Raw genomic sequence first — 11,247 nt, 5'->3', positions numbered from 1 at the left:
GAATCCTCTTGACAGCAGTGCGTGTGACCAGTAAAACACCACCCAGTTGGGTACACAATCCCTTAGGACATTCAGGTGCCCATTACCTGCCTCCCCCGCCTCTGTGGAGTCCAGAGCCTCCCGTCCTTGGAGTCTTCCTCTCTGCTCTGAGTCCCTACTGTTCTCTATATTCCCCCATCAAAGCGCTGAGCACGCTTCCTCTTCTCACTGCAAGTCCACGAGGGTGGAGACCACGTCTGCAGTGTTCCCCACACAGGGCCTGAGACGTTACAGATGCTCAACGCACATTTGGGGAAAGGACAAACAGAAGAATGAATGAAGGAGGGCCCGCGGGCGCCGCTTCAGTGGCCCGCAGTTCGCAGGCTCCAATCCCGGTGCACACTTAGCACCACTCGTCAAGCCTACTGTGCCGGGTCCCACATACAAAATACAGGGAGATTGGCAGAGATGTTAGCTGAGGGCCAACCTCCCTCAAGGAAAAGGAGGAAGATTGGCGACAGACTTTAGCTCAGGGCCAAGCTTCCTCACACACACACACACACACACACACACACACACACACACACACGCACACACAAGAATGGATGAAGGAATGAATATGTAAATGAGGTTCCTGCACCAGTGCAGCCCCAGGAGGGGCATTGCTAGCCTCGAATTTGACTTCTGTAATCCTGGGAATGCCGTTTCTATCTTCTGGGTCTGCCAGGACCTAGATAGGATGCCTGGCCAGGATCTCCCTCCTGCCCTGCCGTGAGCTTCGCGGTGTCTGGACCCCAGGTTGGATGCTGAAGAGCAGGCGCTGGGAGGAGGCGGGCCCCTCGGAGACGCGCGGCTTCCTGAGCCCCGGCGGCGGCGGCGGAGACGGAGGCCGGCGCCGCCGGCCGCGCCGCATCGCAGGATCTTGCACTTACTAAGAGGCGAGAACTTCCCCTTCGTGAGTTATCAAAGAACTCTAATACGTACATTTTATGGTCTGGGTCATATCCTTTCATGAGGCTCATTCTTTTAAACCAGTTTTATAGCAATGAGGAAATAAAATGTACCGTACACTGTTTTTCACTAAATGTCAATTAGCAGTTCGGTTTAAGCTCTGCTTCTAAATCCAAAGGAAGAAAGTTGTCTGTGCTAAATAAGATGCTGCTGTGACAGGGCAAGCGTCCAGAAGGTGAGTTCCCATTCATTTTAATCCCCTGAGATAAACCATAAAAGTCTTGTATTTTTATTTAAAAATACTGCCTTTTTGCCAAGTTCTGAAAAAAAATTTCTATTTTTTGTTGTCATTGTTTATTTGTTTCCCTGATTAAAAAAAAGTTACTGATATTTTCCTGTGAGTTGAAAATGTAAATATAATTGACTGACCAACCAATAAATTCAGGAGGAAATGAGGATTTTCCTTGTACTATGAATAAGTTACCTAGGAAAGTTCACTAATTGTCTTGCTTTATGACAACTGCCTCTGCTCAGGGTGTACTTATTGAGAAAACCCTGAAACTACCTCACAGGTATACTTCTGAAGCAAAAATATTATCCATTTCTAGCTTTTTGCTGGAGTAAAATCCTGCCACCCTTTTGCTGGATGAGGTGGGGAGGCCCCATCGTGCCAGGCTGTGCTCTCCCACCCAGGGCAAAATCAGCTCCATGCCCACTGTCCCTCGTGGGCCTCGTTCCTCTGAGCTGATAGCACCACGTCATCTCTGGTCTGGTCCCCACAGTGTCGGCCCTGCACTGCGTCATGGCCACCGTCTTTAAAGCGGTCCCCATCAGAAAGTCTGGGCTGCGGTACATCTTCTCTTCCATTTAGATTGTCCAACAGTATTGCTCTGATAAAACCTCATCCTAGAGATCTACTCTCCAGCACGGTGTCCATTGCTAACACTGTACTGTATACTTAAAACTTTCTAAGAGGATAAATCTTGTAAGTGTTCTAACAACACATATAAACATGAAATAATAATAATAATAATAATAACAATAATAAAGGGGGCCAGAGACAACTTTGGGAGGTGATAGATGTGTCTGTGGCCTTGAAGGTGGGGATTGTTTCATGGGTGTATACTTATCCCCAAATTCATCAAATTGTATTCATTAACTATGTATAGCTTTTTACATGTTAATCAGGCCTCAATAAAGTGGTTAAAAACAATTTTTTTAATTAAGAAAAAGACCTGGTCCGTGTCTGTCTCTTGGCTGATGACCCAGTATGGCTGGCTGCTGACAGCATGCTCCATTTTCTTCCACCAAGATCACCACTCCTGCTCGCAGGCTGTGTACGAGTCAGCATTCTATTCACCCAAGAATGAAAGATAATCATCAACAGGCATCAGGCTATAAAATTCTGTCTCCAGGCTTATAAACTCAAGTTGTGAGAGACAGGTACACCTAAAATTAACACGGTTGAAGTAGTACCTTGAAAAGGCCTTACTAAAACAAAAGCTGATAACTTACTTTAAAGCTGATCAAGATCATCTCTTCATACTAATAACAAAAGCAAAGAAATAGTGCCATCAGGAAGCCAAAAAAAGGTATTTTGGGGAAAGGGTCCAAATCTTGGAGTCTTGAAAGCTGCCCTCCCCAAGTCCACGAGTTCAGGCATTCTGATGACATCGCAGGTGGCCTTTCACAGCCACAGTGGAATCACAGAGCTGTGTAGGACGTGTCTCACAGCTTCAGGTTTCAATGGAGATTTCTGCATTTACCCAAAAACCTTTGAACTAACTATGCAAGGATGTAATCACAATTTTCCACTTCCGGCATTGTTGGAGATGTGGTTTTGGTGGATCTCAAGTTTTCTGGAACAGCAGTTTGAGACTGTGATTTGATTAAGTGTGTGAAATGTTCTAGGGTGAGTGCATAAGCATGTAATTCATGTTTTTAAACACAGGTTATGAAATGCACATTGCCTATTTGGCTTTATATCAATTCTCCTAACTCCTATATTTTCATGGCTTTTATTTTTATTAAAGTGATTTTGTTTTTTCAGCATTACTTTCCTTATTCCTCACTTCAAACAAATTATTTAGATGACTTTATTTTCTACTAAACCTTGAAAATATATTACCCTACCAGCCCCCATCTTTCTTTGATGTTATTTTTCTGCAACAATTCTTGGTAGTGGTGTCCAGTATCACAACAGCTAGCATTTACTGGCCACTTACTATATGCCAGGCACTGTATTATCTCATTTAAGTTACTGAAAACACAATTGTAAATTCTCCTGTTACTTCTGCTTGGTAGAATTTGTTAAAGACTCGTTTATTAGTGTGAGAATTACCAGCAGCTTTGCTGCTTGGAGTAGACTGAAAACATAACCCACTCGTATTCAAGCCTGGGGACCGAACGGGGCTGCTAGTCCAGCTGGCCATGGGAAGCATCTGGATCATTTCATTTAACGCCTTTAGAAATATTTCTCACTGGGCTAATTCGAGGAAAATGGCTTGTCATGGATGATATCTGACTTTAATAGCAGCTAAAATGCTTCCCCAATAAATTTCATAAAACGAAACAGGTGTAAAGCCACAGTTGGAAAGTCAGCCGCCAAGGAGTGCTGCCGGGATTATGGGCCAACTTTCCCGTGGAAAGCGGGTCCCTGGGAGGTGGCAGGGATCCGTGTTAGCAGGATTCTTCCCCCAATGCTTTAAAAAACTCATCGTTTGTTCAAGCATTCATTTAATAAATACTGATCTACTGTATAGAGGCACTCTGCTGGGTCTTGGCAGGCCACAAACATTAATGCACTTCAGCCTCAAGGAGTTGCAGGCCAGTGGCAATGAAAGGACCTGATAGGATCTGGGCGAAGCACTGCCACCCCATGTACATGCAGACTGCCCCCGAGCTACATGTGGAGAAAATGCAAGTCCCGGAGTTGAAGGAGGTGCCAAAGGGCAGTGAGTCTGGATCGGTTAGAGAGAAAAGACCTGCAGAGGATGCTGAAAGAGAACAAGGCGGTGGATGCTGGTGGCAGGACACAGCTCCCCTACCCGCTGGAGAAACCACCAGGGATTTAGAGACATGCCAGTTGAGAGCTGAGCCCAGGCTGGGTGGCCTGTGAGGACTGGCTGCTGTGCAAGGAGGTGGAGCTGACGGGTGGCAGGCAGCCTAGGAGAGCTGTTACCAAGGGCACACCTCCCGGGTTGGTCAGCTGGCTTCTGTTTGCCTCCAAGATGTTGTGTGAGCCATGTGCCAGGCCAGCTCTGAGAGAGGAGCGAGCAGCACCTCCAGGATCCAGTGCAGAGGGCGGAGGGGCCGAAAGTTCGTGTATTCGGCAGAGCTCCAGGGCAGTGGGAGCTGTGGGGCTGAGCCAAGAAGCCATCCACCTCAAGGCTTATACGTCTGCACAGAGAAGGGAGGGCCAAGATTGTGAGGCGAACAGCCCTCAAGGGAGAGAATGGGCCCTGTGATTCTCCTGCACTCCCAAGACATGCATAAGGAGAATAAGGATGATGGTTATAATAATGTACTGAGTGCTTACAATGTGCCAAACATTTTTCTAGGTGCTTTACACATCTTACCTCATTTAACCTTCATAACAACTGTAGGAGGCAAATACTGTTTGACAAATGATAAACCTGAGCACAAGACAGGTGAGAGACACTCCCCAAGGTCTCACTGCTAATCCCCAGCACAGCTAGATTTCACACCCAGGCTGCCTGCCCTGGACCCACATTTCTAGTCACTCAGCCATTGTGCCCCCTTATGAAGGCCATGCTTCAGAGAAATGAAAATCTGCTCAGTCAGGATCCCAGCCCAACATCAGTCAACACAGGCATCTAAGATGCATTTCGAGAGTGTATGATTGGGAGAGCTCAGCCACATAATGCGGGATCTGGCTTTGGGTTCCCAGCAGTTTATTTGCTTAGAAAGTCTTCATTCTCTCTGACCTGGACGCAGAGCAGGAGAAGCTCATGCTGTGGGTGTGCAGATGTCAGCAGGTCCTAAAAGCCAGTGGGAGAGCAGGGTAAGCGTCAAACCACTCCCGTGATGCTGTGTGAACGCTGACAGACATTTCGCTACAGTTAATGTGTGGCTCAAGACCTGTCCATATCCAGAGCAGGAGCTTCCAGTAGCCAACTTCTCTTAAAATTCGAATATCTCATTGCTAAGGGTAGACTTTTCCAGTAATTCTTTTACATCTTGTTTTGGAGTTAAAAGACAAGGAAAATAAAATGTAACTCCTGGATTTCAGTCGTTTTGGGTGGAGGGAAGAGGAAAGAAGGACGATAATAAAGGGAAATTAAAAAAATGGTTTATGTTCATGCAAAAACCTGTACGTGAATGTTCGTAGTAGCTCTATCCTAAATAGCCAAAAACTGGAAACAACTTAGATGTCCTTCAGTCAGTGAAGAGTTAAACAAACTGGTCCATCCATACATGGACTACTACTCATCCATATCAAAGAATGAACTATTGATATACGCCAAAAACATTGTACTTGCTGCTCATGAAATTCCCTTCCTATAGGGCTGACCACCTGTACTTTCTTTCAAATACTCTTAAGGACGCTAAGAAAAAAGAATGCAGCAATCCCATAATAGTCTGGGAAATTAAGTACCTGGGCAGTCTGTGTTAGGGGTGGCTGTCACTGGTGTTGCATGAAGTTATGTATAAGTGGTTGTGTGGTGGAGCTGGCTTGTATGGTTCATGAGGGCTAAGTGGGCACATCTCTTCCCAACCCATGTTCAGTGAAGTCACAATGGTAGCTTACAATCAGCCATGGTGGGTGTATTTACATCATGGAAATCAACAAATCAGAGGTCGCCACCACTTCTGAGAGCTGATCAGCACACCACTGTGGGTAAGTCACCTGAGTAAGTTATTCTAGAAGGCTCCACAGGTGAATGGTGGGAATAATCCAAGACAGAGAGGTCTAAATCAGCTTCTATATCCCTCACTGTATCACCACCCTGACAGTCAGTTCTGAAGAAGATACATTTCCCAAACCAGAAATAAAACTTGAGTGGAAAAAGCTGGGAGGTCTGAATAAGGAAAATATTTGCATTTTAATAAACAAAGATTTCACATTTTTCACAGAACATGAAAAATAGACCAGTTCCTGAGAGCCTGGGAAAATAAAATGGTACCTCACACAGTGAGACAGGTCACTGAAGAGGAAAAGTCCTGGGCCAGGTCTGGTGCCTTGTATCCATCTTGAGGGAAGGAGATGCACAGCCTGCAAAAATCGTTGCCTGAGTACCTTACAAAAATTTTTAATGATAAAAAGCCTATGTCTTAAAAATCATTTGACAAAATGCAACACCTGTCCATGCTAAAAACTCTCGGCAAACTAGGAATAAAGGGGAATTTCCTTAACTCGATACAAAGTTTCTACAAAAAACCCAACTCTACAACTCTCATATCTAATGAAGAAATACTGAATGTCTCTCCCCTAAGATCAGGAAAAGGCAAGGTTGTTTTCCTCTCTCTTATTCAACATATGACTCTCACAACTCTTATTCAACATAGTTCTGGAAGTTTATATTACAATAAAGTAAGACAAAGAAATAAAAAGAATACAGATTGGAAAGGAGAAAACAAAAGTGTCTCTCCTTGCAAATAATATGACTGTCTATGTAGAAAATCCCAAAGAATTGGCAAAAAAGAAAACAAAAAAAACCTCCTAGAACTAGTAAGGGTAAGAACAGCAAGGTTCTATGATACAACATCAATATAAAAAAATCAATCACATTTCTATAATAATGATATGGAATAATAATGGAAAATGAAATTAAAAACACTAAATCATTTACAATCACACCAAAGAAAACGGATGCTTAGATGTAAATGTAACAAAATATATACAGAATCTGTATGCTGAAAATTACAAAATATTGGTGAAAGAAATCAAAGAAGACCTAAATAATTGAAAGACATACAATGTTCATTGATTGAAAGACTCAACATAGTAAAGATGCTAATTCTCCCCAAACTGATATATAGCTTTAATGCAATCCCTACCAAAATTTTGGGACCTGGGGCTGAGCAAAGAATTCTTAGCCTTGACTACAAAAGCATAACCCGTACAAGGAAAAAGTGATAAATTAGAACTCAGGAAAAAATTAAAATTTGCTCTGCAAAAGACTCTCTTAAGAAGATGAAAAGACTAGTCACAGACTAGGAGAAAATACTTGCAAACTACATATAAACAAAGGACTAGAATTTAGAATATATAAAAACTCAACATTAAAAAACAAACAGTCTAACTAGGAAATGAGCGAAAGACACGAACAACATGTCAGCGAAGAGGATATCCAGATGGCAAATAAGCACATGACAAGATGTTAAACAACGTGAGCCATTAGGGGAACGCAAATCAAAAACACAGTGAGCTATCGCTACACACCTTTCAGAATGGCTAAAACGAAAAAGAGTAACAGTACCAAATACTGCCAAGGAGCCAAAAAGCTGGATCTTCCGTAGATTGCTGCTAAGAATGAAAAATAAAACAGTCACTCTGGAAAACAGTTCAGCAGTTTCATACAAAACTAAACATGCAACTACCATACAACCGACCAATGGCACTCGGGCTTTTCCCAGAGAATAAAAATTTGTGTTTACATCAAAAGCTGTACACAAATGTTCATAACAGCTTCGTTATAAGAGCCAAAACCTGGGAACAAACCAAATGTCTTTCAGTGGGTGAATGGTTAAACCAACCGTGGTACATCCATAAAGTGGAATGGTACTCAGCAACGAAAAGGGCAAACTATCCGCACACACAGCTTGGAGGAATCTCCAGGGAATCATGCTGAGCGAAAGAGGCCAATCCTAAAAGCCACACACTTTATTATTTTATTTATATAACATTCTTGAAATAACAAAATTATAGACATGGAGACCAGATTAGTGACTGTCAAGAATCAGGATGGGACCTGGGGGGAGGTGTGTATGGCTGTAAAAAGGCAACATGAGGGATCCTTGTGGTGATGGAAATGTTTTCTATCTTGACTGTATCAATGAAGGTATCCTGGTCATGATAATGTCCTACAGTTTTGCAAGATGTTGCCGTTGGAAGAAATGGAGTAAATAGTACACAGGATCTCTCTGTATTATTTCTTACCAATGTATGTGAGTATACAATTATCTCAAACTGAAAAAATCTAATTTTTTTAAAACATATATCTCGAGAACTTAGTTGTTTTTTTTTTACATTTTATCTGCATTTTTTGCTTATAAGTTTATGTAAGTTTCTCTGAAAATATTAGCTTATTTGTATATTTAAGAGACTTTAAAAATGTTTGATCATTTCACACAGTAATTCTAAGCCCAGAAATATATCCTGAGAAAAAGTCCAAAATGCAAACAAAGATGTTCGTTGTAACATTATTTATTACCCAAAAAGCCTGAAATCAACTTTATGTCCAAAATGTGAGGGATTAAATAAAATGTTATATCCAAACAATGAAATATTCCACAACCACAAAAGACAATGTTAACAAAAAATAATTCAATGACATGATAAGATAAAAATTTTTAATATAATGTTAAAGGACAAAATGAAGACGGAAAATTGCACATTCAATGATTTCAAGAATCTACATGATGTGGCTAGAATGAGAGAAATACTCCTAATGTTAGCAATAATAGTCTCCAGGTGACAGATTGTGGGGAATTTTAGTCTCCTCTCATATTCTTTTTGGTTTTCCACAATGAGCTTACTGCTGGTATGATCTGGGACTAGTTCCTGTCCATTCTAAGCCTCAGTGTCCTCGTTCATATGGAGATAATAATAGTTCTTTCCTTATATTTGGTATTATGTCTATAGGGCTTAGCAAACTATCCAACAGACAATAAATGACAAACAAATGTTACTTATTTGACAAGCATGTATGAATAGCACTTAGAACGTACCAGGCACTATTCTAAGAACTTTCCAAATATTAACTCATTTAGGCTTCATAACAAGACTCTGAATTAAGTACTATTATTACTGAATGAGGAAACTGAGGCACAGAGAAATTAAACAATTTGCCCAAAGTTATACAGCTAATAAATAGTAAGCTGGAGTTTGAACCCAGATAGTCTGGCTCCAAAGTCTGTGCTATTAGTCATTACACAGTTTACCATTACCAGTTATTATTATTATGGAGCAGAAGTAAAACTAAGAGTCAGATGCAAAAATAACAGAAAATGCAGAATTTTTCTAGAGATATATGATTGATGACAACCAGCATGGGGAATGGCAGAGCAGATACATTACTAGAAGTATTTATGGAATTTAGAGTCATATAGTTTAAACTAGATATCAGCTCCCCCAGTTCTAATCTATATGGCCTTGCATGAATTATTTAATCCTTCCAGGCATAAATTACACAATTTGTGAAATAAGATAGTAACGATACTTACATTTCAGACTCAATGAAAGAATTATTGAAGATAATACATGCAAAGTAACTCTATATGATGCCCACTCAACAAATGCTAGTTTCTTTTCTCCTTGTTAACATCTAAAACACTGTTTTTAAATTGGGCAGAACACATTCAGATGATCACATCAAAATATATGCCTCCTGATAAATGGACCATCTCCTGATTATCACCAGCAAAATAAAATTGATGCATGGTATCTAAGTGGCTTAATGGACCATCTCCACTACATAACCCAAAGCTTCTGGAAAACGCGGAACTTACAGGTTGTGTAGTTGTAGCATCTCTTGGAGCCTAAATACCCAGCATAAACAGCAAGTGGGAGATTCTTGGTAAAACTGTTTACTTGATAAATACAGCAGACATTATAAAATATCCACTGGCAGAGTCCTAGGACTTAACATCAAAAGAAAATATACACCATCCACTCTTTATGGAGTTTTGTGATCCAATAAAAATGGAAAGAGACCACTGCATCAACATACAATCCCAACATAACAATGAGGTACAAGAGACACTGGGATACCATCTGGAGCAAAAGAAAAAGAGAATGACCAAGTGTAACTAAACTATCTTTAGTAGAGCCAAACTAGTAGTGTGGTATTGCTTATAGCTGGGGACAGATCATCAGGGAAGCTTAACTAAGGCGTTGGCGATCGGTGAGTTTCCTGGTCACAGGGGGAAAAAAAGTCTTTACCACATGAGGCATAAACCTGAGGGAAAATGGATTATCTGCCATAGTACAAAATGTGTTTTGCATTGATCATTTTAACAGTCAGGTAATTTCATAACCATGACAATTAGTAAAATTCTATATCTTGAAGTCATATGTGCCAAATTTGTGAAAGTTGCCGTAAAAAGAACACAAGCTTTGGAGCTAAATAGGGGTTGACTCCCTGACTCCTTTCCATACACTAAAGTGACTTTGAGCAAGGCATTTAAGTCCCTTTAATTCTCAGTTTTATTCAGCTATAAAATGAAAAAAAAATTACCCAACTTTGCAGCATTGTTATGACGATTATAGTTGAAATATGGAAAGGGCACATATCAGGTGCCCACTAAATCATAACTGCTATTATTATTATTGAGTTAAAAGAAATGGAAACTCTTTAAACATTAATAAACAATATTTCTTCATGGCAAAATTTCAAAAAATGTCACCAAGATCACCATCTTCAAAAACAAACATCAGAATTAAAATGGAATGCTGAAGATATTCAAGTAACCCAGAAGAAGCAGGAAAGGAGAAACAAAGGAATAAAAGATATGGAGAACAAACAAAAAACAAACAATAAAATGGTGTAGCTAAATCCAAACATATCAACAATTATACTAATTGTAAATGGCCTAAACATACCAAATGAAAAATGGAGTAATAATCTCTTAGAAGGGGAAAAACAAAACTACCCAACTACAGTCATGTACTGCATAGTGACGTTTCCGTCAATGACAGACCACATACACATTGGTGGTCCCATAAGATTAGTACCATACAAACCTAAGTATGTAGCAGGCTATACCATCTAGGTTTGTGAAAGTACACTCTATTATGTTCAAAAAACAATGAAATCCCCTAATAGCGTCTTTCTCAGAACATATCCCTGTCGTGAAGTGATGCATGACTATATATACTGTCTGTAAGAAACTCACTTCAAACGTAACATTATAGTTAGGTTAAAAGTAAAAGGATGAAAAATGATATACCATGTGAACACTAATAAAAGAGAAAAAAAAGATGAAATGGCTTTATTAATATCATACGAGGTAACTTCAGAGAAAATGACCAGAGAAAAAGAGGGACATTACACTAATGGAAAAAAAAGATGAACTGGCAATATTAATATCATATGAAGTAACTTTAGAGCAAAGAAAATTACCAGAGACAAG

The 11,247-nt window shown here is 40.4% G+C and overlaps 1 long non-coding RNA gene across 1 annotated transcript; it reads right to left on the bottom strand.

Annotated features, from left to right (window-relative positions):
* Positions 1 to 2,129: 2,129 nt before the first annotated feature.
* LOC139079422 (uncharacterized) lies at positions 2,130 to 5,632 on the bottom strand. Its single transcript, XR_011533064.1, has 2 exons — positions 5,549 to 5,632; positions 2,130 to 2,282 (listed from the first exon to the last, which is right to left on the bottom strand). It is a non-coding gene; the product is annotated as an uncharacterized lncRNA (long non-coding RNA).
* Positions 5,633 to 11,247: the final 5,615 nt, after the last annotated feature.

The sequence above is a fragment of the Equus przewalskii genome, chromosome 25 (genome assembly GCF_037783145.1).
Source record: "Equus przewalskii isolate Varuska chromosome 25, EquPr2, whole genome shotgun sequence".
NCBI classification, from domain to species: domain Eukaryota; kingdom Metazoa; phylum Chordata; class Mammalia; order Perissodactyla; family Equidae; genus Equus; species Equus przewalskii.
The sequence above is the reverse complement of the archived record's forward strand: the minus strand, read 5'-3'. Positions and strand labels throughout refer to the sequence as shown.